The sequence below is a fragment of the Lonchura striata genome, chromosome 13 (assembly GCF_046129695.1).
Source record: "Lonchura striata isolate bLonStr1 chromosome 13, bLonStr1.mat, whole genome shotgun sequence".
Taxonomy (NCBI): Eukaryota; Metazoa; Chordata; class Aves; order Passeriformes; family Estrildidae; genus Lonchura; species Lonchura striata.
In genome coordinates, this window is record NC_134615.1 from 14,786,010 (window position 1) to 14,813,643 (window position 27,634).

The window sequence follows — 27,634 nt, forward strand, 5'->3', positions numbered from 1 at the left end:
ACCGCCCAAGCGAGCCGGCGCTCTCCGCGCTCAACGAGCGCCAGGACTACACCTCCCGGCTGCCCCCGGAGCGAAGCCACCTCCTCTCGGCGTGGTCACTGCCGCCCGTTCCGCCGGGCGCCGCCCGGGCCGGGGCCCCGCGGAGCGCAGCGGGGCGGGGCGGGGCGGCCGCAGCGCGGCGGGCGGAGCGCGGCCCCCCCGCGCCCAGGGGCGGGAGCGCGGCGCCGGCCCCGCCCGTGGCGCTTCGTGGAGCTGTTCAGCGCCCAGGTGCTGAGTCTCCCCGCGGCTTACGGAGGCTCCGGCGGCGTTTCCTGCTCACCGCTCCCCGGCGCGGCCATGGCCCCGGCGCTCAGCCGCCTCCGCCAGGCGTTCTGAGCGCCCGCCCGCCCGCCGCGCCCCGGCGTGGATGCAGCAGCTCCAGGCGCCCCTGGCTCCGCGGGGGAAGGCGGCAGGTAAAGCTTTTCCCTCCCCGCCCATCCGCATTACATCTCCGCCCGCCCGCCGCTCGGAGCTGCCGGCTCGGGGGGCTCTTGCCGAGCCGAGAGCCAGAGGCTGCCGGAGGCGCGAGTTGTGTGCAGGGAGCGAGCTCCGGAGGCGGACCGCGGGGAACAAAGCGGTGCGGTCCAGATGCCTTTTGAGTAGTTTCGCTATTTTAGTTTCCGGGGAGTGGGGAAGGGAAGAGCGGGATGGCTGATTAACTGCAAATATCTGTACTTAGATGTAGGGGGAAAATACCCCTAGGTATATTAATTTGCTCCTGGAATCACATTCCTGTTCTCATGGTTCAGCAGGGGAAAAGATTTGTTTGTCATACAGGTAAGATAGTGCTATAGCCAAGACTGCAAAATGGTTTCCTTGAGTACCCTCCTTAACTGTAATGCTTGTATAGATTTTGCACTGCAATGATTTCTTACTTCTTTCCGTGTGGATTACCAGCCCCACTGAAGAGCTAGGACAAGCAGCAGAAGGGCAGTGTAGCAGCCAGAGTGTTTCTGTGACAAGGTGTCAGAAAAAGAGAGGAAAAAAATCCACTGTATTTAAGGCCAAATGGCAAGTTGCATCCTACATGAAGTCATTTAGATCCAAGCGTTGTGCTGTTATGCCTGATGCTTCAGGCTTCCTCTTAGTGCTGGGTGATGAATAGGGAATTGAGCAAGCGAATTAACCATGCATAATCAAGCAGCAAGTGTTCTCCACTGCTTGTATGTGTAGTACCTTCTGTCACAGGATCAGTGAGTATTCCTGAGCTATCAAAAGACTGTTTCACCCTAAACTGAGTAGGATGCAACTGCATCCTTTGTGAGTTGTTGGTAAAACAGGTTAACTTACCCTTCTGAGAGTGGCAGGGGAAGGGGAATCCTGGCAAAACAGAAACTCAGCACTTTTCTCAGGTGTAGATGGTGAGAAAAGTTTAACCCAGGAGACTTCATAGAGTTAGAACAGAAACTTGTACTGTTTCTGTGCTGATTTTCAATAGAAACTGAATAACCAAACTAAGATTAAAGAATTGATTCCTTTAGAAAATCAAATGCAGTCTAATTAGAATACTCTTAGCACTTTGCCTTAACTTACTTTTGCCCTGTATCGAGAATTTCTTTGTGTATAATCATCTCCTGCTCCCCATGTTACTGTATCATTGTCAGAAGAAAAGAGCCAGAAAAACAATTGCAGGCAGCAGTAAGGTAAGTGTTTAAAAGCAAAATCGTGGGACTCACATAAATTCCCATAATATTAAAAGTTCTTCAGTCTGGACAGAAACACAGTCCTTCTCATTTTCATTGACTTGGCTTTTTTTTTTTTTTTTAATTTTTGTACTAATTATTAGTATTCAGATATGTAATTCATTTCTAAGATAGTGTGCATTCAATTTGTCTTATAGAGGCTGCAGATTGACAGATTTTGTGCTTTACTGTAATAAAAAGAAGTTGAATAGATTGAATGCAGTCTGACAATCATCTCATCCAAAAGCTCTCCTTCCAATATGCACCTTGGACATGCAGGGGCATAACATCTGGCTTTTAACAGTAGCCTTTTAGGGATCAATTGAGTTAATAATTAAAATAGTGCTTTACTGTAAAATTAAAAATCAATTTATGCACATGACTGTGTGCAAGGCAAACTTCCCCTCACACCAGCAGAATTAGATTTCCTGACACAGCTCCTCCCTACCTCTGCCTTTTAGTCTAAGAGCCATCGAAGCCTCAGAGCACGTGATCACTATGTGTGATTTAAGCGATGCTATTGAATTTTTTCCACAGGGAACAATTACTATAGAGTGACAAGTCAACCATTTTGATCTTAACAGATCCAGCTCTGTTTCGTGATGGTAACCATAGCATACTTTGCCTAACCCTGTCTGATTTTCTCACTGTAGCAGTTTGCTTCTAATTTAAAAGGACACTATTAAACCTTAACATAGATTCTCATTTTTGGGTAGGAATAAGTGACTTTATAACAGAAGGATGTTGTAGATATTTCAGCTATATATTTGCAGTTGCTGCTGCTGCAACAGCCCTCAAGAAGCCACTAAAATATGAGAAAAGCTAAGCAGCATGCCCTGACCACACCCCTACATTGCCATAATTCATAAACCAAGACTCTATGCTTGCTGCCACATTCATATTTCTACCTGGTCAGTTAGGACAAAGACAAAGCTGCTTTGTCCTAATGAAGCCAGTGCAGCATGCTTTTAATAGAGCAAACAATCTGGGCTTCCCAAAATATATTAAAAAGGACTCTTGTGTTTCCTAACATTGTTTATGCTAAAGGCTATTGCAAATAGAATATTTCTGCTAATTACTTGTATGTCAGCTTGGGCAATAAACAATCAATATTTTACTGATGTAGGATCCACTGCAACTTTCTGTGTCCAGTTATTATGCATTCAGCGCAGTAAATTAAATCTCAAGTTGCAATTTCTTTGTGGAAATGTTTATTTTAACTTCCAAAGGGGACTGCTGAAGTCATGGAAATGTTTCCATTACACTTCAGTAAAAGTCTGTTTTTCAAAAGGTCTTGCGCAGAAAGCTGACCTGGATGTATTTTTTTATTGTCAGAGACTCTATTATGATCACACTGTGGAGCAACACATACAGTAATACATTAAGAGTAGGGTTTTTTAGGGATTAAAAAAATTCTTATAAGGACAATCTGTACAAAAATGCTATAGTTAATAATCAACATGTGCTATAGAAAAGCAGAGACTTTTTAATTGCTGTATGAGGGAGAATACAGCAGGACACATACCTTTATATGGTATGAAGAATCAAAGTACTTTGTATTACCAAAACATCTTTTTAATATTGTCCCCTAGGTATGGCTGACATGGCTTATATATTTTCTACTATTCTAAAAACAGAAAAAATAATTTTATGTATTGTGTAATGCCAATTTTCTACTTGAATTCTAGCGATTCTTGGTGTTAAACATAACTAGATTTTACTTATCCCCATAAATGCCTGTAAATTGTTATATGATACTCCCAAGTCTACTCTTTAAAAGAGGCATTTAAATGCATACTGCAATAAGCAATTATGTACTGCTTCATTTTAGAAGAAAGGGCCTGCTAACTAAAAAGGAGCAATCCCAGTGACTTGCTTCAAGTATCAAGTAATGCTTTCAGTGATTTTTGAAGGTATAGCTTCTAAGTATTTGACTGTAGTGTTTAAGCATTTGTTTTAAGTTCTCCACAACACTCCATAACAAAGAAAATTGTAGTTGCACTCCAGGCATTATTGCTATAATCAGGTACTTTTATATCTCATAGGTCAAAGCCAGTCTAAAATCTGGGAAAATGTTAGACTATGATTGAATTGTGACATTGTTGTAAAAGGCATAATCTGTAGTTTGAGCTGACAGCACAATGCTGACAAGATTTGCAGAAATACTCACTTCCATTTTATTTTGTCTTGAACAAGTAGTTTCTGTGGAATGGGCAGTTTGGAGACAGTATTTACATAGAATTGCAATGAATACAAGATTTTCCTCCTTGTATAAATTCTACTCAGCTTTGTTTCTGGTGCTTGGGATGGGGGCAAGAAGAGGAAAACTATGGGACAGAGGGCAAGCTCTGCCCATACAGCTGTACTTATTCACTTGGAAGTCACCAGATTTTGGTGATCCTTTACTTGGTTGTGCACATACTGTCCTTTGAGGACTCTGCTGTCAGCCACTCAGCTTTTACTCTAAAAGGAGGCAGAATGCTGTCATACCTTAAAGAAGTGACCAGCAAACAGCCTCTTGAGTCAAAGCAGGAGTAAGTAATTTCATGATTATAGAAAATTTCAGTGAATATGAGGGAAACTGAGAAATCTCTCAGTCTTGAATCTTGTGCTGCAAGTTTGAGGTTTAACAAGCATATTTAAAGAACAGAAAGCTCACTCTGTGTGAGCTGACCCCAGTCTCCTCAGTGGGAGTAAGTGCCTGGGCAGAATGCCTGCTTCTCTGTCAGTGATGATTATTCTCTCTGGCCTAATACTCGATAGTTTGCATTCTTCACTCACCTGCTGTTTTACAGAGCAGAGGTGATAGGCCTGGACTAGCACCTGTTTGCAAGAACTGCACAAAACTATTTGTTCTGTTATTTTTCAGATTTCTTCTTTTGCTTTTTTTGGGATGTGTCTGGGGCTGCGTCTGCTATCAAAAAATTACACTTGGGGTATTTTAGATCTCATGCTACTTGTCCTCAAAAAATGAAACTTGACAAAATTTGCAAATACAGACATCTGAGGTATTTCACATGAAGCACACAGGACCCAATTATTGAAAATTTCTGAAACAAACAGAATATCCATTAGTTTCCATTTAAGATGGTTATACAGTCTTCTTTAAGTTTAGAACCAAGATGTCTCAGAAATTATAAAAGAAGAGTAATCTATATACAACCAATATTCCACTCAAAAGAAGTTTATCCTCTGCCTGTCCATTTATCTTTGTGCCAGCATAAAATGATTATTCTTGCTACATTTGCAGTAGAGAGTTTCTCTGGTGACATGCTTTGATATCTTTGCTTTGGAAATGCATTAAAACTTCAGCATCACTAATATAAAGCAGAAAAACATTAAACTGGCATCCTAAAAGTATGGGAAATTATTTTTAAAAGTGCTCTTTGTTAACATGATTCACACAGCATCTGTTGAAACTTGCACTTTGGAAAGTAATGTGTGACCTATGACACAGTTCAACTACAAAATAAAAACAAGATTTAACAATTTAGTTCAGTTTTCAGGTAATTAAAAATGCATATTCTTCATATAATAAGAGGATGTTTAGTCTAGAAATATGTTACCAGGGAAGAGGTTACAATTAAACAACATAGAAATTCAGATTTAAAAATGAATTACATCAATGCTTAGACTTCTATCACTGTCTTGTGGGGAAAAAAAACACAAGATGTACTATGAGGTCAGAGCAAACTGCAGAGAGCAGGTTCTGGGCTCTGTTCTGGGTAGCTGATGGCTGTCTCAAGGAGTACAGTTAAGGAAAAAAGTTTAATGTGGGTTTACTGTACAATCACACCCCCACCCCCACCCCCACTCCCTTGTCTTCTAAAAGGCATCAACTTGAACAGCATTCTATTACTGTTACATAATTTCAAAGTTTAACCACATATAGCTGCTTAAATCTGAAAGCTGAGATAATAAATGCAAGACAAGTGTTTTCTCTGAGGTACTTAAGATTTCTGTTAACTGCTGTTCCTCATCTATTTCAGTATTAAGAATAGCAAAAATACTTTTAAAATGACAAGCCATATCTGCCACTCAAAAGTACACCAGCTTCAATATATTTTAAAACTGACTCAAGTAAAAGAGAGATAATAACTGGATTCCATCTGTCCCTCTTGACTATTTCTAAATGAGTTAACATTGATTAACAGTTTTGCTTTAACGCAGGGTTTTGGTGATTTTTTTAGCTCTTTCCTACCTATACTGTGCTTCAAGCACAGTAGGAGCTTTTCAGTTTTAAGCAGGATGTCTTGCTTCAATCTTTTCTCTGCCAAAAGAAGAGTTAAATGATCATTTTATTCCTTTCACTTACTCCAAACATTGATACAGCCATGTTGGAAAAAGGGGTAAAATTCCATAGATTTCTTTTGGGTAACTGCATTGCAAAGAGGCTAGCAGGAAAATTCATGATCAGCAAGCTGTGAAACTTTGTTTTCTTACTTTACTAAGGAATTACTGCCTAGAGAAAAAGTAGAGTTTAACCCTTTCTGGGAAGAGATAATACCTAAGGAAAGTAAGTAGTTATCTGTTGAAAGGCTGTAGTTTTCTGTACAGGCTACTCTATACCTCCCATATTGCTAAGCAGAACTGTCATTGAAAACAATGAGAAATTCTGTCTCAGTGAGAAATGACAAATGAAAATACATCAGAATTATAAGTGTGCCCTGAAACACTTCTAATCTCACAGACTAGAAGAAAAAATACTCAGTTCCTGACTCCCTCATTACAGTTAATTCTGGGAAATCAGCACTGCCATACAGATGAGAGATCAAAGATTTATAGCTTTTCCTCTAGGAATTCTTCATTGAGCTTGAAGCTGACTCCATTGATGACCCTACTTGCAGAAAGAAAAGACAGGGAGAGCCTAGAAAACCCTACATGGACAGTAGTCTCTTATCCAAGCTAAGGAACTGGCAGCAAAAATTAAAGAAAGATAAGAATCTTGTTAATTTTATTATTTCTTTGTGAAGTAGTATGTGTTAGCAGATCTAGTAAGAGGATAGAGAGCAGTTGGTGTTCTCTTGTTGCCATGAGTCAGAGAAAAGAAGGATAAAATCCCTCTTGGAATTCCTTAGTGCCTCTTTGAGAGAGAGGGAAGAAAAGACCCTGACAATATGAATTCCTGAGCAGGTGGATACAGACACTGCTGGCACAGGCTGGAGATGGAGATCCTTGCTAGTCCCAGAGGATGCACATACAACCCCTTTTTCATTCAGGACTCTCATTCTCCTCATGACTTAATGCTTTTAACTATTACTTCTCACACTGTTTTTTCTTGCACAAACAAGTTTCAAATGTCACACCTAAGAGGAGGAAAAGGATTTTTAGTTTGTTTAGTTACTGTAGATAAATACATCCATTATGCCCATTCACTCCTTCACCTGGTGGTCTGCCAGCATCTACCTACAACTCTTCAAAAGGGCTCCATAACACAGCCACAAAGTTTTCCTTCATGCAATCTCAGTTTCAAATGCATGTATACTTCCCATAGAAGCTAGGAAAATCCTGACAGATGGAAGAACCAGTAAACAGCTTCAGTCCTGGAATGGCTTCATATTAACTCTATGTCAGGAAGAGATTACAGCTCTGATTTCATAATCTGCCTCTGAAGAGCTACTTCTGACAACACTGCAAAGCCCAGCTCCAGATTTCTCCACTCAGAACTTACCTATAGAGTCTTTACATCTGTGCCACAGCTGTTTTTACAGCATATATAAAGTCACTTCATTTAGTGTCTTACTGCAGCTTCTTACTTACATAGGTGAATGGAACAGCATGCGATACCCTATTTTTAAAAGTATGAAAAATAATACTAAAGTCTACACAGTGATGTTCCTATTACTTTAAGATGTTGCAATGAGCTTTTCTTGCCAGCTGGGTGTGACTTGCTCACAAAGTTTTGATAAAATGTAAATAATTTAATTACAATACAATGTAAAAACTATAATAAAACTAAAGCCACAACAGAGAGATTTTATTAGTCTAATATAAAAATTGAGGTTTTATTCACTTCTCACTTCTTTAACTATATTGGTGGAAATTTCAGCTGGTGTGTTAGCTGGTGTCTTAGGAATTCTCTTTGGTAACTGAGATTATTTAAAGCATGAAATCTTGAAATCTTGTGAGGCCTAACTTTTTTTTTTAAGAGGGAATTAATTGAGATTCCTTTTAGTTAATAGCATGCTAAGTAGTAGCTAGCTCCTTCTAGCCTAGCATGTAAGTAGATTTTGTTTGCTCTTAAAATACCCTTCCAATCACATTCTGGTGAATAGTTTTATTCTTCTGAAACTAGTTTACAAGTTATTTCAAGCAGAGTAAATTATCATAGGCAGTGTGTTCACCTAACAACAATGGCATTCCTTAATGTTCATGGTTTGAGCCCAGACTACAGAGCATATCCTGGCAAGAAGTGAAGTTACATTGTAGCTCACCAGTTTCCTCTGCAGCTTCCTTGGATTTGGATACTTCCTCTTCTTAGCCTAAGACATCTGTAGCTTCACATAATGAGAGAAAAAGTGTATTAGTTACCAGTTCACTGTTGAAGATTTCTGGACAGTTGCAAATTTCTTTGCCTCTGCTGGTTATATTTAATCATATGACTTACCATGATCACACCTGAGTACCTCACATAATAAGGTTTTGGAGACAATCTCTGCTGTCACTTTCCTACTGGAAGTCATGTTCTGGAGTTAGGGAGATGATTTGCCTGGGACAAAGACAGAAAAAAATTAATTTACTCTCATTGTCTTGTATGCTGCTGTCTAGAATGTTTTCACTTTCTGTGCACAAAGGAAAAAAAGGCCTGAGCAATGGCAGAAAAATACTGCATAACTTGGTAAAACTTTTCTGTACCACTGGAATTACTTATTACACTGCCATAAATTCTGTTATCTATGTAGTAGTGCAGCTTTTACTTTCTGTTAAGCCCAGAAGAGATGAATGTATTATGAACACATTTCTACCAACATAAGAGCATCACACTATGAGAAGACCTGTTTCAGTGGCAATGTTTAGTTTGGAAGCAGATCTTTCTCAGATGGACAGCCCCTCATGACAGGCATTAAATGACAGGTCTAAATTTATCCTGGAGGTCATAAGTACAGTGGGGAAATAAATCCATCTCACTAATTATGAGTTACTACTGTAAGCACACTCACATTTCTTTATTGCTAAGAAACATTATGTGTGGAAGAAATCTAGAAGATTACAAACAATGACATCTAACATGCAAATCAACTGGGAGTTTTAATTTTCTGGGGCTTCTTCATTGTGGATAGCTGCCAGCTGCAGATGCTTGGCTGACTAATTGGCACTAGCAATAAACAATATTTGAGTTTGTCCAGGAAAGGAGCAGAAGGTCTGAGAAAGGATTATCAATATACATTAAAAAGAAGAAAAGCTGCTATGTCTCTATTGAAATTACTATCTGTGTGGTTCATTTCTACAACTGAAAATTGCTCTAAACCCAAGTAGTTGTTTATAAAGCTCTCAACACTATCTAACCAAATCTTAGCTATTGGAAGATTATAAAGCAAGTATAGTGTACAAAAATAAACTGCTACTATAATAAGGAATACTATACTCTCAGGGCTTCATAAAGTAATTTTGCATCTAGACCTGACTGGTTTACAAGCAAATAGAACTTTTCATCAAAAAGATTGCTAGCTTGTTTAGCAATATGCCAGGCCTTGAGCTACGAGACAATCTATCCTATCTGTAACACTGATACCAGCACAGAGAAGTTATTATCTAACTTATTGACAAAAGGTAACAATCTTACACTTCTCAGGAGCTACTACCTGACTCGTGTAAAAGTGTTTAGATGCTTCTTGCAGTGATTGTAGATTTACTGTGCCACAACAAACAGAACTGGATTAGGCCTTCCTTGCATTCAGACATGCAATCCCCCAGACAGAATTCAGGGACAAGTTGTCAAATTGAACAAAATTACTCTAAAACTTTCAGGAAAAAGATGGAGTGGTACACAAACAACTTGCAAAGGAACCTGTAAAAAGGAGAATGCAGAAGAAAGCAACCATTAAGAGCCAATGATGGGATCAAGAGGATTGAAATGTAGGATATTCATGTGCAGCACCAGTTTTAAAAGTTTCTGAATAAAAAATTAAGAACTGATGGCATACTCACTAGGATTTACATCTAGTCTGAGAAGGAGAGATGTTAAGATAGTGAGTGAGCCAGCAAGACAGATGGCTGGTGAAGGAACTGACACTGCAAGAGCTGGAACATTCAGTAGGGAGGAAAAACAACAGCTATACCCATGAAGGGACTGCTGCCAAGCACGTAAGTGAAGTGAGCAGAATCACACAATTTCAACTGTTTCTATAAAAATGTCGATGATGTGCTGAACTGCAGGCAATGTATAGTGCCCCAAGCTGACAGTTCTGCATCAGCAGAGAAGCAAATAGACAAAGGAAGAATTAAAAGGTCATTACCTGAAAAAACAGCAGCAAATAGCTTAGAGATGTGAAAATACACAAGTGAGTAAAAAGAGATTTTACAAGTGAGGAAATGCCCAATAGGCATAAGGATTTAAGAGATAAATATATCACCTAGCATTCATTTGCAAGAACTACCTCTTGTACTCAATATGAAAAACAGTGTCAGAAGCTAAGGATTATGACATCACCTCACCCATCCTCCCCAGTTTAAATCTGTCTACTAGAAATAAAATAGTTTCCACAAAGCTTGCATTTCTCACAGCTACAGATTTACTATCAGTGACATTCCAGACATTCATAATAGTCAACTCCAACACCTGCATCTTGAAACCCACTAAATATTTGCAGTCAAGTTTCCATATACTTTCAAATATTTTTAGTACAATCCACTTCTTTTTACACACACACACACACACACACACACAAAAAAAAAAAAAAAAAAAAAAAAAAAAAAAAAAAGAGCAGAAAACCTGAAAAATCTGCCCATAACATATTGTTGAAAATTGAGGGAATTCAATGCACAGGGTTTAGGGGTCATAGGAAGAACAAGTCTGAGAACTGAACAGCTTTGCATGCACAAGGAGGTGTTGTGAGGTCTCATGAAAACTGACCTTAAATTTTGATACTATCATGAGGAGAAATAGTTCTGACAAAAAAGGAGGTTTTCTAAACCTCCCAAATGAGCACCTTATTAAAAAAAAAGTTTCAGTGTTAACTTTCAGTTAGCCAAGTTGCCCTTTCCTATTACTTTTCCTTATTATTTTCCAGCCCATTACTGCTGCAAATCATTGAGAACAAGAAGAAAAGTGCATCCTTCTTTTGAATTCTGTGATGGTGCTTCTGTATTTAGCATTACCACACAGACATACACTGAAGTACATGTTGTTTTCATTAATCGTGCACTGTATAATAAGTGTTTTAGCTGTACAGTTCAAGAAAAACAGCTCATTGCTGAAGAGAGATCTCCAGAAATTCTTTAAGCACTGATGAGTCTATTACCACTACTATAGTAGAAAAATGACTGTAGCATAGACAAGTAGAATATTAAAAAGCATGCCAAATTTCATACAGAATGTGATTATCTTTCTGGTATTTGGGAAATTAGATTACTTTTCAAGATGCAGAAAGATTTTAATATAGAGGCCAGGCAAACTAATTAAATAAACAGTATGGGATGGCTCCAAAACATTATAGATCACACATTAATTCAAAAAGCCAACATAATTATAAAGAACTCAAGTCAGGCATCAATAAAGGTAGTAGGGCTTATTCATTATTATCAGGAAAGGCACCTTTTCCCTGGTTTAAGAACTGTGTTGCTGAAAGTTTGTTGCATAGCATCAGAAAGATACAGGTAAGGTAAAGCGAGGCTATTCCTCAAGAGGGCACTGACACTTTATTCTGAGGCCATCATTATCTTCGAACAAATACAACATTGAGATGAAGAACACACAGATTACACTTGATCTAGAGGAGAACACGGGCGGAGGTTTCACCCTTCACCAGAGCACCTGGATCCGGGGGAAAGGGGACTCCGTGACCAAACCCGGTCACCCACCCGGTGAGGGCGCTCCCACCCTCACACCGCGCTCCCGCCCTCACAGCGAGGCCCCGCCCTCATGCCGCGGACAACCAATCAGAGCGCGCTCATCTCCGCCCGCGCCGCCGGGCAGCCAATGAGAGCGCGCGCGGCGGGAAAGCGGGCCCCGCGCGGCAGCGCGTGCGGGCGGAGGGGCGCGCGGTCAGCGTTTCCCTCATGGCGGGCGCGGCGCCTCCGGGGCCAGCGGCGGCTGCCGCCCTGGCGCTCCCCCGCTCGGGCGTGCCGCGGTACCTTGCAGGAGGAGGGAGAATGAGGGAAAAGCCTGGGGGAGCGCAGGGACAGCAGCTGAGAGAGGCCGGTTCGCGGGAGGCGCGGCCGCCGTGTCCGGGTGATGTCGTGGGTCGTCTCCTCCTTGGTTCGCTTTTTTCAGCGTTGTCGTCGTGGAAATAAACGCTGCTAAGCAGTCTGAAGCAAAAAGTGTTTCAATGGCAATAGCTTTATTAAGCAATGAAATGTTTTACTAAGTAATTTGTTGTTAAATAAGCATTGTTTTAATAGACTTTTTTTGGTCTGTCGGTGTGCAGATCCTCACCCAGGCTGTCCCGAGCTGCAATCAAAGCCTGGTTACAGTTCCTCTTCAAGGGGAACGTGAGGTGAGGCTCAGGGCAGATGTGCCCATTTTCAGGGCATCCCACGAGGGACCAGCCCAGCACACGAAACAGGGAGTTAGACAAAAACAGCACCACATGATAAGTAAATCTTGCAGGACAATGTCTTTCCTCTGAGAATGATGGAAGCACATGGATCTGCCATCCTCTCCCTCTTAAGTGAGTGAACCTGTAAATTGGGTAAACACTCTTAATCCTCCAGGCTAGCCTGGGGTGGCTCTTCTGTAAGCTTCCATCAGGTTTTATTGAGGCTTTAGGATCTTGGGATCAAATTGATTAGCTATTCTGTGCTGTGTTTGCTCAAGGGATAGGAAGGAAACATTAAATTACACCCATCTGAGGTTACTTGCTAATGAATAATGTAATTATACACCAGGGTATTAGAAGGGTTTTACATTTAATCCCATATGTTTTTGTTTTCTCTTAAGAATCATCTATGTTTAGATAAGCTAGAATTAGCATTGCCTCTTTGAAAAGTCTGTATTTGTGATGACAGTAAAAATAGTTTTTGTTAGGAAAGTAACATGTTTAAATTATCAGGGCAGGTGGCAGAAGTAAAAAGCCAAGCACTTCATGCATATGTTTTAAAGGTGAGAGTTCTTTAACAGATGCATTGAGACTTCTCCTTATAGCTCAAATCACTGCACAAAAATGATGGTACTTTTTCTATGTGGCAGTTCAGAGAACTAATGGAAAGTGACTTTCTGTTGTAACAACTATATGAATTGGTCAAACCTGTCACTTCAGTTTTACATTTGAACACAGAAGCATAAACAACTACTATACTGCTAAATTCTAATATCCTCAAATAAACTCCAGTAACAGAATAACTTTTATTTGTGTCTTTGGGACAAAGCATTGTGCTGAAGGCAGAGTTGTTGCCTTGGTATTTCATATTTTATATCAAAGTTCAAAGCTGGGAAACATTTAAAATGTGTAATTCAGGCTCATTTTGCAGAACACTTTATTTTAGGAAGTGAATTGTGGGGTATATGTTAAAGCTAAGTGATACCATTCCAGCCCACATAAATAGCAAATGGTTATGTTGTCTTTCACAACTGTATAAATTTACAGTTGGATGAATATTCTGGTTTTGTCTTTTTTTTTTTTTTTTTTTTTTTTTTTTTTTTTTTTCCTATGGTGTGTAAACTGGGATAACTTACAGACATTGAACCTGATTTGGTCACAGAAAGAGTAAGGTGTGAGGGATTGCTATATTTTCATTCAGGCCAGGCCAGCTCATTGTTCTGGCTGTTGTCTATTGTCTCTAGCAATACCTCAGGCTGATATCAGGGAGGAATTGGCAAAAGGAAGATGTGCTGGGTCAGAAAGACTAATATATAAATAAAAGAGGCTAAATCCAAAAGTGGATGGTGCCAGTAAATGTAGTAGTAGTAGTAAGCTTTGTGATTACAAATAGACTTACTCAGTAGATTTACTCTGTATGTTCTAGGTTGCCTCTTACTTTGTTCCTCGCCTGGTAGAAAAACACTGTCAGGACTCCCTTTAGTGACTGCAGTGTTGGTTTAGAATATATGAAAATGGATTTTTAAGAGCTGGGAGCCAATTTTTCAAGTACTTGGCATCTATAATTGGGGCAGGTTTTCAAATGAGGTTAGCACTGACTGTTCTGGGCTCTTGTGAAGGTTTGTCCTTTTTGATTTTGTGCCTAACTGAACTGATTTGTTGAAAATCTGGTCTCTGTGGCTAAGCATGACATTCTTAGAATGCTGTGAGGGCAGTAATAACACTTCCAAGATAAAAAAAAAAAGCTGTACAGCATCCCCCACTCAGTTCAGTACCCCAAAACTGCCACCCAAAGCACAGAATATGAGTAAGGCAGGGTTGTAAGCTGGCATGTGTTGCCAAACAGTTTTCTAGGATTTCACAGTGAAAACAAGTATGGTTTTGCTACTTCTGTTCTAGATGTGTTTATTTAAAGTAAAAGCTGCTGTGAAAGGAAGCTATAAATGCTAGTTATAAGAATGCAAAAATATCCTATGTGTTTGGGAAGCCACAAGAGGAAAATGCTTTAATTAAAATGCACTGTAGCTGTTGATAATAATTTTGTGAGTTCTGAGATAACAGCACTGCTTCTAGAGTTGTGTTGCTTCTGACCTGGGGCCAGGGATAAACATTTTGATTGTCCATCAGTGTAATCAATGCTGAAAATCCTACTGAATTTGATTTAGCACTGTTGAGTCCTATGTCAAAATAGTAGCAGTATGGACAAAATGAATATTTTGTGTTGGAAAAAATGTTATTTAAATCAGCCATGGGCCATTTTTTTACTGGCAGAGCTGTTACAGGGTGATAATATTGATTTATGTGGTCTTTTTGGCTAGTTATATCACTTACTATTACAGATTACTGCAGAGGATTACTATTTCTGTTTTCAAATAATTCATTTTATTTGAAATTAATTTAATGTCAATTTCTGCAATGCTTTGGCCTTGTCTTTGGTCTCTTAATCACTGTCTGAAGAATGAATTATTAATTGTTGCAGCTGAAGAAACACAGCAATAATTTTCTGTGTCCTTTTGAGGGGAAAAGACAAAAAAAACCCAACAAAAACAGAGCTTTATTTTTGCACGCACTGTACTACTTTTGTTCTGTACTTGCACAGTTGGGATATGGATCTTAAATAATCCAGGATAAGCAAACGATAATACTGCAATTTTCATGTAGGGAGTATGGGATCCCTGTCTATGTGCTAGGGTTGCATTTATAGAATAGTTGAGTGAACCTCTGACAAACAAATGAAAATAAACTGAAAATGACTACACTTGAGTTGATAACTCTCAGAGCAGTAAGAGTCAGAGACATTCACATAGAGGTGATAAGGGAAAAGAGATGAGCTGTTGTTGAGATACCTGCTTTGCAGACCTTTCATAAAATTGAACTGCAGATTAAGGCATCATGCTATTTCTAGCTTGCCAGTGCTAGCTGGAGTGAATTCTAGACTTTAGAAACATTATAATCACCATCTTATTCTAATTTATTAGAGATTGAGAAAACTTGCATGAAGGGAACTGCCACTGCTCTGTGAGTTCCAGGTACAATCCTATTTTGTTTCCATTTTGTCTGGGTGGTTGAATGGAGGTTGTATTTTATTTGTTACTTAACTGTCATGTTGTGTCATTATTCTGCTTTGGTGTCAATTGCAAGTAAGTTTAATGTTAAAGGTTTTGACCAGGTTTTGAGAAGTGTTCTTGTGTTCTTTGTTAGCCATGGCCACAAAGTTCTGGAGTTTGTTGTCCCTGTACTGTTGCATATGCACACACTAATAAACACATGTAACGGGTCTTCTGAAGTCAGTTTGCCATATAGAGTCTATATTTACTGATATCAGTTCCACATAGCAGCTGCTAATATTTCATCTTCTGGTTGGTATATTTTTTAGAAGTAGAACTTGTGCACTGAAATGGCAAAACAGAGCCTGTCCTACTCTGCATTTCCCAAGGCTATTTTCCCAGGCACATGGCTTGGTCACTGTGCTTTCTCTCAGTCCCTTATGGCATGTACATTGTGGTCACAGTGTAAATAAATAGCTTGGGAAAGAGTATGTTTAAAAAAAAAAAATTACTAATTATTTAGTGTGTTTAGTCTGTGTTGAAAAAAATCTCAAGGCTAAAGAAGTCTCACAACACTCACAAGCCTCATTTTGGACAAAGACTATTTGATGTGCTTATGATAAGACTGAGCATCCTTTTGTCACATTTTTGGAGTGGGTGGATAACTTAGGTCTGTTTTACACCTGTATCCCTTGAATGTCCTTCTCAAAATGAAAATTTGATTTGGTGAGTTTAGTACACTGATTTGATTCAGCTTGCTCCTTACTGACTTTGTGAGCCCATTATGGCATTATTACTCTTCAATTACAGGCATGAAGGTGAGAAGTGACCTAGTAATGAAGGGTGCACACCCAGAAAGGTGTAGTGACAATTTTACAGGAGGCAAAAGGTAAAAAATCTACCACATTGATATCTGCCAAAAGGCTGTTTGTCATAAGTGACTTTGAAAGAGTCCCCAGAAGGGCTTGTGCTGAGCATTGCTGTACTCTTGCTAGGATGTGTCTCAGGTACATATTTCTATATTTCTATAGTTTTTTCTAATGTCTACAGTTTTATGTACTGCACAGTACTTGTACAGAAACAAGGTCAAGCAGTTTGGGACCTTAATATTTATTTAACTTGTGAGTGTAATGTCTAAGCTACAGTTTAAAATAACATTGACTGAAATTTTCTGCTTTAGTGGTTAATGTTCTTTCAGTTTTGAAAAAAAATACTTAGTATCAAATGTACTCTAGAAAACACAGATATTCACTAGCATTGTTATTTAATTGTATTCTGTGGTTTAAGATATTAAAAACTAACTTTGTCTGCCTTTCCAAAATATCCTTTCCCTTGTGTGAGTAGAAGTTTGTGACAGTAACTGTTATGAGATCCTACAGGATACATTTTGAGAGAAACTGCACCTGCTGTAGGAACACTTTATTGAGGCAGTTGTGAATATGCTGCAGTGAGCTGAAGGCTTGAGAAGAAGCAGCAGGATAATAAGTGTCAATAGCAGGCAGAGTCCATGTAAGTTACATTGTATTGAATTGTTTCATGCTACTTCACAGGGATGTGTATTTTCATTCTCAGGGAAGAACAGACCCAGAGAAAACAGAATAAACCTGAACAGCAGGGAAACAACTTCTGGTACAGCAAAAAGTGAAATCTAAGAAAACTGATAAAAGCAGAGGCAAAAACTGCACATTCTTTTCACAGGATGTATCTGAAAGCTGAGGTCTTCTGACAGAGGAAGGGATCCAGTGGAATATAAATAGTAAAGCTGTCAACTGGCAGAGCATCAAGTAATAGTGAGTTTCATTTAGGTTCTCTTTTTTTCCTTTTATCAGTTTATCTACAAGTAGACATGCAAAGATACCAAAGTAGTCAGCTGCAGTGTGGTGTGCTGTGGTGCTGTGTAGCATTTTGGGGATGCAGACCCATGCTCAATTTCAAGATTATTAAAATCAGTGCTGCTACACAGTTTTAACTGCATCAATGCCTTGGTTTAGTTAACTGTTCAGGGCTGCATGAGGTGCCAGTGGCAAAAAATACCATGAAAACACATATAACAAAAGTGCACACCAATCCTTTCTGGTAAAGGTTCACAGTGGCCAAGTCAAAAGTTCCGTGAACAGATGAAAAATGGTCCTGCACATAGTTTAGTTACTTCTTGCCATTTAGAATATTATTAAATTATGAAATGTCATCTTGCATTTGAATTTGTCCAGCTTTCTGTTCTGGTTTGCTTTCTGGAAAAAATCACTGAAGTTTTCTAGGTGCTATGGAGACAGTGCTGATGTCAGAAATGCTTTCAGTGGGGGCCTGGAAAAGGGAAGCAGATGGCTGCAGTTGCTGGTGAGCATGGCTGGCTGTTGGTGCCTAACCCAGCAGTGGAGAGCAGCGCAGAATTGCTGAGCTGGCTCTGGATGGTGACTCACACTGGCAGCAAGGTGGGAGAGCCTGCAGAACCTGGGAGCTTTCCCCTGCTGCTGCAGTCACATTGTGCCCCATGGTGTCCCCACGAGCACAGCCACACCACATGGCTGTTCTGCCTTCGATTCATGCCAGCTCAGGTGCCTCTCATTTGCAGGCCTGGGCCAGATTACACTGTTTGTTCAACTCTGGGTTTTTTTCTGTCCCAGGAAATGATGAAGTGTATTTCTGGTACTTATGTTGTCCTGACCTTTATAGACCCTTATTTTCTAGGTGACTTCACAACTCATGGGACCTGATGACCCAGGGGTGAAGAGACAGTATAGGTGTAGCTTGAAGTGCCTCTGTTAATAAAATACATTCTTGGGTTTTTAAAAGTATTGAACTTTTGGGTAATGTTAAATGCTGTTGTCTTAAAAACTTAGCACAGTATCTTGCATTTAACTGGAGCAAAACCAGAAATGGTACCACCAAAAAAGCTTTCCAAATTTCAGACTTCTCCCACACTCTGAGAAGAACCTCCTCCTCTGTGAACCTTGAATCCAATTTTGTGCAGTTGACATCAGTGTAGAAGTCTGCTGCTGAGGTCATTGGCTTGGCTCTGGAGTCAGCTATGCTGTGTGATTCTCCTGCTTGCCTCTTCAGCACATGAGTGATGGGCCTTTGTCAGCTGATTAACTGTGGTCTGCTCTGGCTTATCTACTGTGTCACTTGATTTTAGTTTTTATTTTGAAGTATAGATGAGCAAAGAGTCTTGGTGGTTTACTTATCTGGCTTTCTAACAAGCCTCTTTTGTTTTACCTTGTGTGTAGAAGAAGTTGCTTCTAAATATTTCTTGGGGTCACCTTTCTTCCTTTGAAATCCTTTGAAACTCTTATTTGCTGTGATACCTATAAAGACTTTACAGTGGTTAAACAGTGCTTATTGTGATGTTCACTTGGATTTTCCAGTGACTCTGTTCAGTTGTCTAAAAATAAAATGAAATATTCTGTAAGCTCTTCAGAACAGAGACTGGCTTTTTGTACAAGTGTTTAACACAGCAGGGCCCAGAAATCCAGGCAAGGGTCTATAATACCACCTTGAGAGAGAAGAAAAAAAATGTTTCCAGGTATGAATTATTTTTTCATAGGAAGGTGCTTTCAGGGATCATTTTTTCATAAGGAAATGTGCATTAATTCCAAGAATATGTAATGATTTTTTATCAGGCTGACATATCTACAATGGAAAGATCAAGATTTTTTTATTAATGGTATTTAGGGCACCAGTAGCATTTCTGTGAGCTCAAATGGTCTTTGTGCCAAAATTATTCCACTGGAAACCTACAATTATTCTGTAAACTTCAAAATTGAGAATTCAAGATGAGAAGAGGTTGAGAATTTCTGCACTTGATGGGCTCAGGCTGAAAGCTGGAGAAAAAGAAGTTTGCCTTTTATGCATTCTGTCAGCTACAACAATGCTAACCAAAGAAAGTGTCATCTCCCTAGAGTCGCTTTTCAGACAAATGTGCTACAGGGCAATAATGAATCTTAAAAGAAATTCATGATCAGAAAAAGAAGTGTTTTGCATATAAATGTTTCTAATGGAGCTATGAGCATCAGTCTTTTGCTCTATTATTTTGAAAAATAGTATGTGAATCCTTGTAGCTGTTAGTAATTCAAGACATGGAAGGTGCTATTTATTTTTATTTGTGTTATGTTCCTTATAAAATATGAAATACCTCCTAGGCCAAAATTACTACTAACTCTTTGAGACTGTACAGAAATATTATTTATAACTTCAAAAGCTTAAGTTCCTAATGGGTGACTTGGATAAACTGTGATTAGCAGAGAGCAATTCCTACTGATCTTAGAGAAGAGTACTACATGTAAGTAGATCAAAATTTGTAAGGAAATATATTTCTCCAGCATTGTTGACCTAATGAATTTTTAAAGAACAGTCATACTTTAAAGCCCCAAGTAAGTCACTTAGATTTTGAAAATTTTTCTCTTAGTTTTTCTCTTTGTATCATCTGTGATTATTTTTAGGGCCTACACAGTGCAAATTTCCAGTTCATCTCTTTAACAATGGGGAGTAAACTCCCTGACTATATTTTATTTTAAGAGAATTAAGATCCCTGTAATTTACTGGAACCTTTATATTAGGAGTTGTTAATCAAAAGTCAATTAGATCAACATTAAAATAAAAAGAATGTTAGACTTTTTTTTCCTGTATTGCACAGCAAATTGATCACTGTTTTAATTGTCCGTCTTCATGCCACATCCATCCCAAACTCTGCCCACAGAATGTGTGATCAGGAAAATGCAACTGTGCTGAGATTCCACTGCCACATGTGATTGAAATGAGTTTTGACACTTCTTGGAAATTTCACAAGCACATATACAAGTTGAGTTCTGAAGTTTTTGGACCAAGAAAGTTTTTTACTGTTTGTACAAGTTTTTCCAAATTTGACTGTTGCAAAATGCTATTCTTAATACTTCTTTTTAGTAAAGCAGGAATAAATGGTTGGCTGCATTTGGTTGTTCTTGTTTGTTGTTATTCCTCCTCCTTGCAAAGCACATCTCCAGGGAATGACTATTACAGTCTGATTTAGAACTAAGAAGACTCTGATTTCAAGGTTTAATGCATGTCTGAAACTGGAGGAAGTGCACCTGGTGGATAAGATGAGCAGCTGGTTCTGAGTTACTTGAGTGTGAAGGCATTATTTGCTTTGCCATATGCAACTTGTTTATTACAGATCTGGATTCCAAAATAGTTTATTTTAACTAGGTTTTACTCTCCTGGACTATTTTGATGATTTTTTAATAAAAAGTTTTAAATAAAGGAAACAATAAATTAATGTCTGACCTAAATCTGCCTTCTGCTTTTGAAATCAAGTGGTCAGCCAGTAAAAACCTGCAAATAAGCTGGTATTGCACTCCAACTTTCAGAACCAGAGGAATTTGCAAAAGGTTAAAGGTTGCAAATATAAAAGTGCTAGACTGTATATGTGGACTCCAAAGATTTTGTTCTTCTTTGAAATACCTGTGGAACTGCTCTTTGTATGACAAATCTTTTATGTTTTTCTTAGAAACATTGTGAGAGAACAGCAAACACTCTAGAGAGGGGGAAGAGAATACATGGGAAAATTACACATGTTCAGTTTAGAAAACCACTTATAACTATATCAAAATCTACCAATATTTCACATTCCTGAATTTTTTCCTACTAATAATCACCAATTTATTCTTAATTCTTTACTGCTAGACACTGAGAAAGATAAATAGACAATGTTAAATGGTCCGTATTGATTCAAATATCTTCAGTGGTTTTTTTTATAGTCAGAAATGCAAGGGTTTTTTATGTGTCACATCACCAGAGGAACATTTTTCCTTAACATGTTATACCATTTCTCACTTTAATAGTTACATCTCATAGAACTGACAGATTTATATTTACTGTTCAATCTCTATAGAAAAGTAGAATTTACACGAGTTTCCTATTTCTAATCCCCATTTGAGATAGCATTCTGTGTAGCATGCTTTCTTTTCCTTAGTAAATCCTGTTTAAAAGATTTCACTGGCTTCAGAAATTAGTTCTGCTGCATTGTTAACTTCACAATTCTTCATTTTCATTTGCTGTAAATCTGACTTCTGAAAAAATCTGTTGTTTTTCAGACAAAGGCAAAATAATATAATTTTGTGCATGGAACATCATTCATACTATTACTCCTTCTTATAAAAATGGTGAGATTTGATTTTAATTAAGTTTTAGGGGAGTGAAATTTATTTAATTTAGATGCCTTTGTGTTAAACTGTGGTTGTTCAAAAGCACTGAAGAGGCTTAATATACTGTTAGTAAGATTTAGGGACTGGGAGATCTGGATTCTTTCCCTGATGTTCCTTCATGTTTTCTCTGTGCATCGAGTTGAAATCTTGCTTCCTTCTGCCTTTAGAAATCCTTAGAAATTATGCCTGAAAAATGTGCTGACTTATAGATGATACTGCACTGAATGTTTACCTTTGGATTTAGGTTTTTGTGTTCTGTGAGGCCTTGTGCTGTCCCCCTATAGGAAAACTGTTGTTTTTCAATATTCTTAACTGCCAGTCTTTTCTGAAAATATAAGAACACTCTTTAGATACACAGGTGTTTTTCTGTTCATGATTGTGTTTTTCTACAGTTTAATTAGAGCTGAATTTTTAAACTGGCATGGATTTATCAATACCAGTGACCTTTTCTGCTGGTATCTTCAGGAGAACAAGGACAAAGAAACAGGTGTTGTGGCAGAAAGTTCAAAATAGAATAATTCAAAGTAGTTTCAAAGGCCAAGGGAAACATTAAGGTTACACTTCTGTGAGGCGTAGTCAGCTTGTGTGGCTTTATGCAACTACAGCATAAAACTGTTGTGTGCACAGAATCTCAGCTAATCCTCTGCACTTTTTCAGGGCTTTTTTCCATTTTCAGATGTGGGTGCTTCTGTGAGAAGTGTATTTCAACTTTGTAAGTCGGAGTAAAAATAGTTGCTTTACAGAGGTCAGAGCAGTCTGCCCTGCTATGCCCAGAATATTTCTTGGATATGTTTGAAAGCAAAGAAGAGCACAACACTTTGGCTGTGTCTTTTATCACTTCAGATAATGTTTGAATTCGGTATGTTCAAATGTAGAACAGTTTTGTTTGGATTAGGTTTTGTCCACACCTAATTGCTTTTAAGAGATGCAGTTGCTAATTCACAGCACAGCTAAATGACTGCCAGCTCCTTACAGGGACTTGTGGCACCAGAAAGACATGCTGAATTTATCACAAGCACTTTATATTACTTTCCTTTGAAAAGTGGAGCAGTCTGTATTTGCTGTTTATATTTACACCTACTTGATGTCAGGTGGATGTTGATGTGTTGTTAACTCTGATGCTTGTTCTAAAGGCAACAATTAATTTAAAGAATCAGAACTCAAAATAGGAAGAACCAACATATTCAGGGAAAGAGAGCATTGTAGTGTTGCTTAAAAACTAAAGGTCATCTGATAAGACTAAAATTTGCAGTTTACAAAAGGTTACTCTTGTTTTCTGCCTTGTTTTCTCAGGTGAACTGTAATAGGAAGTGTGAAATATTATAGAAATCAATGTTTGTTTAATCCTTAAAGACCATTAGAATTATGAATACCAAGCTTTCGTGGAATTATGGTAAGGAATAATTAGTTTGCTATTCCTGTGTCCTATTTATAAGTATATGGTAAATGTCTTATAATGTATTTCTTTAGCCTTAATCCAAGAGAAAGTAAAGCAACTTCATATATAACCCAGTCTGGATAGGCACTGAAAATGTTACATACTTAGAAATTCCAATATTTTAAAAAATTTAACTAATATTAGTGTTGCTTTATAACAGAGGATACACTGAAGGGTAAGTGAAACTCAATGTTTCACATTGGATAAGATAAAGGGAAAACAAACTGGAAAGGGTATCCATGTGTAATCTAGTTTCATAGCCTGGCAAAGCAGCACCAGCCCGTTGATACTAATATGGTGTTGATTGTGACTGTTTGATGTAAAGCTGGGGATTTCCCTCTGTAAACCATCCTTTTTTGTAAGAATCAATAAGTAAGATGCTGTGGTTTTGCAATTTGTTTTCTCTTTTCAGAGTTGTGGGAGATTTGCACATTCTGTCATGGTGTGTGTGAAAGACTGATTTATGCATAGTTATATGGATTGGGCATATGCAATTAAATACATAACATAGATTTTAGATTTTTTTGTTTAGGTTTTTATTTTATTTTTTGTTATACTCTAAAACCAGTTGTAAGTAGCTCTTGTCAATAGGTAAATGCATCTTCCAGATGTGTTGGTAGACTGTGGCTACCCTGTGCTTTGAACAAAACATGAAAAAGAAGTAAAAATGCACATTAGAAATTTATATTTTAAGCACCATCAGAAGATAGGTGGCAGGTTTTTCTCAGCAGGCCTGCAGTTGAAATGAACTGCATTGATAAATTTTCAGAGTAGTTTACTAATTTCTGTTATTACTGCACTACAAAGCAAATCCTGTCATATCTACTGCAATGAACTAGTTTCTCTCCAGCCTTTTTTGTTTAAATCTGCATAGTGTTTATGCCCACGTCTTGTACCACTGTTCCTGGATATAATAAATTTTGCCTTTAGCATTGGAAGGAAGGCACATTTCAGAAGACATTTACTGTATTTATGCAGAATTACTCAATTAGGTATGACTAAGCCTAAATAAAGTGTCAGGTATTTCTGTCAATGATATGGCTCAGAAGTTACTTCAATGTAGGTTAAAAACAAACAAAAATGTGTAGTCTAGCTAAGGGTTTGGACTTGTGCTTTCATATTCCAAATGATGATATGGTGATATTTTGGTGTACTGTGGAAATGTGCTCTGACACATGGTCATCCATCACTATGAGTATGTGATCCCATAATAAGAAGTACAGAGATTAATGTTTTATTACAGTAGGTAGCTTTTACAATTACATATGTAATGAGAGAGTGAGCAGGGGGATTGCAAAGTCTCCATCTTTCTAGAATTAATATGGAAGTCAAATGACCTAAAAATGAAGAACATTATGATCCTGGAAAAATTAGCTGGCTTAAGTTTCATTCTTCCCCCCATCATGGCTCGTTACTGAGGAAAATCCTTTCCATTGCTATTTTGTACAAAATTATATTCGGCAAGAACAGAGAGTGCTCATATCTCCTAGATGACACTGAACCCTCCCAACAGCTACACAGAATGATTTTATCTCTGCAATGAAATATGTGTAGTTCACACTAGGGTTCTTTCACTATGGTTTGTAGTAGTGATGTAGCTCCTTTCAATAGTTGGTTCTTTGTGTTCTTCACCTTAGAAATTACTGATAAGATAGGAAGAACAGCAGGATGTCTGCTTGATTCTGCTTTCTGTCCTACTGTTGGGCTTTCTAAAATTCACAGCCATTATCTGGTATAGAAGGTAATTACTCCACAAGTCAATTAGTTTTCCTTAGTAATTTACAGTTATGAATGGTGGGAAAATTTTTCATGTCATCTGTTCATTTCCTCAAATTGACTTGTACTGGCTAGTTAAACCATGTTTGACTTGAATGTTGAGGAAGAGCAAGGTAAGGAAATCTACCCACAGTGACCAGAGTAATTTTATTTTGTTGTTTTCTTCTAATTCAACACTAGTTCTGGATATGATAAGCTGAGCAAGTGATATGTAGCTTTTAAAATCTGGTAATGGTCACTGAAAGCTACAAGATGAGAATTATATACCTGATTAGCCTTGATTTAGTCAGTAACAGACTCATCAATTTCTCCAGATGCAACAAGATAACTAATGGCCTGCTACACATTCTACAGCTGTCTCCTAAAATGTGAAGAGATCAATAGGCATGAAAAGGGTCAGGGAGTGGGGCAGTTTAAAAAAACCAGACAAACCCAGGAGCAATTCATATTGAAGAAGGGTCATGGAAAGGAGAGAGAAGATGATTATCCAGCCAGCATCACATCTTATCAGGGACACAGCACTAATGCAGCTAATCTGTATAAACCTATTATAGACAGCAACTAAAAATGGGGGGAGGCATGCTCCTGAAACCTGGGAGCAAGGAGAAACCCACCCCATTGTTGATTAGCTGTGGATGGTACTTGCCAATGTCAGCACGGTGCACTCAGTGGATAACTCAGCAGGTACCTTCTGATTTTATAGCTGACTTTTGGGAGGTGGGCACTGTGGCAGTAAAGCTTCTCATGTCTGTAGAGTGTCGCTGTATTGTCACTGTGCACTGTAATAGGAATATGGTTTAAGGAACAGCCCTAAATTTATTGAAATTGATGGATATTTTGTTTATCTGCAACTGTGCTCAGGTTGAGTCCTTTAGTGTCCCATTTTGTAAAACATTTCTTCAACTGTCTTCAAGCTTGTTGCTTTCACCCACTGATCTGCTGTCAGGAGAAAATCAAACATAGCATCTGTTTCTCATTGACAGAATTAATAAAATAGAAGTAGACAGGATACAGAGCAAGTATAATTTCTAAAAACAGCACTGCTGTTACGCATTATTCTTCCCCAGCAATGGAAGAGACGAGTTCAACTTGATATCCTTCAACAGCCCTTGAGGTGAATTCCTTTAAGTAAAGCTGTCGATTTCATCATTACATCTCAAGTTAATATCAGAAGTTCTAATGGAAATATATGTAGCTTCTGTTATCTGTTCTCTCACTTTAAGGAGAAGGAAAGGAAAAAGAGTCTGATGGCAGAGTTGCTAGATTGATGTCACAATTACCTGTTCCACTTCAGGGACTTGCATACTTGGTTGCCTGCCTGCTGTTAAATGTAACTGGGAACTTTAAAGGGCTGTTAAATTCTGTGGAGGTGCTTGTAGGGTTATACTCTAATTTTTCTTCTGCTCACTGCTTTGCTCTATGATGGTTAAAACATTTAGGAACATAGTTTGAACCATCTGTTAAATAGATTTAATATTAAATTTTGGAACTGACTGGATGCTCAAATCGTCAGAAAATGTTTTAAATGACATAGCAGCATATTCAGACCAAGAAGGAAGAAGTGCAGTAGAGAGTTAGATGCTTTTGAGAGTCTGTCTTTTAATTAAAAATCCTCCTCCCAAAACCATAATAGAAAGAGTGGAAAATTAAATCAGCTCACGTTAGTTAGTGCCTTACCACTAAATCAATTTTTCTGGGACCAGAACCACTTTGGAAGATGGGTATGAAACAATTTCCACTTGGAATTTTATTTGGATAGAGAGTTTGGGATAATTATTACAAAGTTACTGTGGATCTGTAGGGGAATAAGTCCATAAAAACTTTAGATTTACTGCTTTTTAAATAATGTAATTACTGTCATGCTATAATAAAATATATTAAAATATTTCTTAAAATATACCTTGTTAACCTCTCAACAATCCCAGACATTTTTTAACCAGTGAAATTAACATTTGTTTAGAGCAAATAAAATTTCAAGTTAGAAAGAGCTTATAGAGAGTTACAAGCTGTGCAGGATCATTTTTCATCCATTTTTCTTCTTTGCCACAGTAATTAGGCAAGTTGCCAGGCAGCACAGTGGAAAAGACATTTTCTTTAGTAGAATATTTTTTTACAGTCACTGCTGGTCACATACAGACATCTCCTGTATTTTTGTTCCTGGTGATGCTCTCTCCCTGGTTGTATTTTCCATGGGAAAGACTTTAGGTTATTAATTATTTTTTTCCTAAGTTATCTACAGGCTGTTTGGGGTTTGGGCCATGTCAGTTAGTAAGACAATTGCTCACTCTGGCCAGAGTGTTTCTGGGGCTTTATTGTCTTTGAGGTACCATGAGGATGCTTGATAGGGAGCAATGTTAACTAGGGTGCTGCACAAAGAACCTTCTGGAATAACACCTGCAGGAACTCTCCTGCAGGTTTTACAGCAATGCAAGACTCTAAGAATCCTCCTGCAGCTCAGCCACTTGCCTCTGTAGCTCCTTCTGATTTCCAGCATGAGTCTATTCAAGAAAATAATAATTTACTGCAGTAGTTCCTTAGCTCTTTGTTTTACATTGATTTTCTATCATTGTAGGACTGGCTGTGTTTTCAAGAATGCTTTCTTTGGCTGAGATGTTGAGAGCTTTTTGCAGACAACCAAGCTGCAGAGAAGGCTTTTTGTGTTCTGTCTCATTTAAAAGGCTGTAACACCATTTAATTCCTGTTATTGACCCATGGTACCTGAGATTTCCAGAACCTTTAGTGTGATTTTATGGTATTTGTGATTTTATTGAAATCT

General features: G+C 38.3%; 1 protein-coding gene and 1 long non-coding RNA gene across 2 annotated transcripts in view; both read left to right on the forward strand.

The window, feature by feature from the left end:
* The first annotated feature begins 234 nt into the window (after nucleotides 1–234).
* The window catches only part of SMPD3 (sphingomyelin phosphodiesterase 3), a 102,248-nt gene continuing 74,848 nt past the window's right edge, over nucleotides 235–27,634 (forward strand). Inside the window, exon 1 of the mRNA XM_021535247.2 lies at nucleotides 235–452. The gene's annotated coding sequence lies outside the window, so the exon portion shown is untranslated. The remainder of the gene's footprint in view (nucleotides 453–27,634) is intronic.
* Nucleotides 17,243–27,083, forward strand: LOC144247064 (uncharacterized). The gene is made up of 3 exons (XR_013340757.1): nucleotides 17,243–17,255; nucleotides 21,534–21,602; nucleotides 22,938–27,083. It is a non-coding gene; the product is annotated as an uncharacterized LOC144247064 (long non-coding RNA).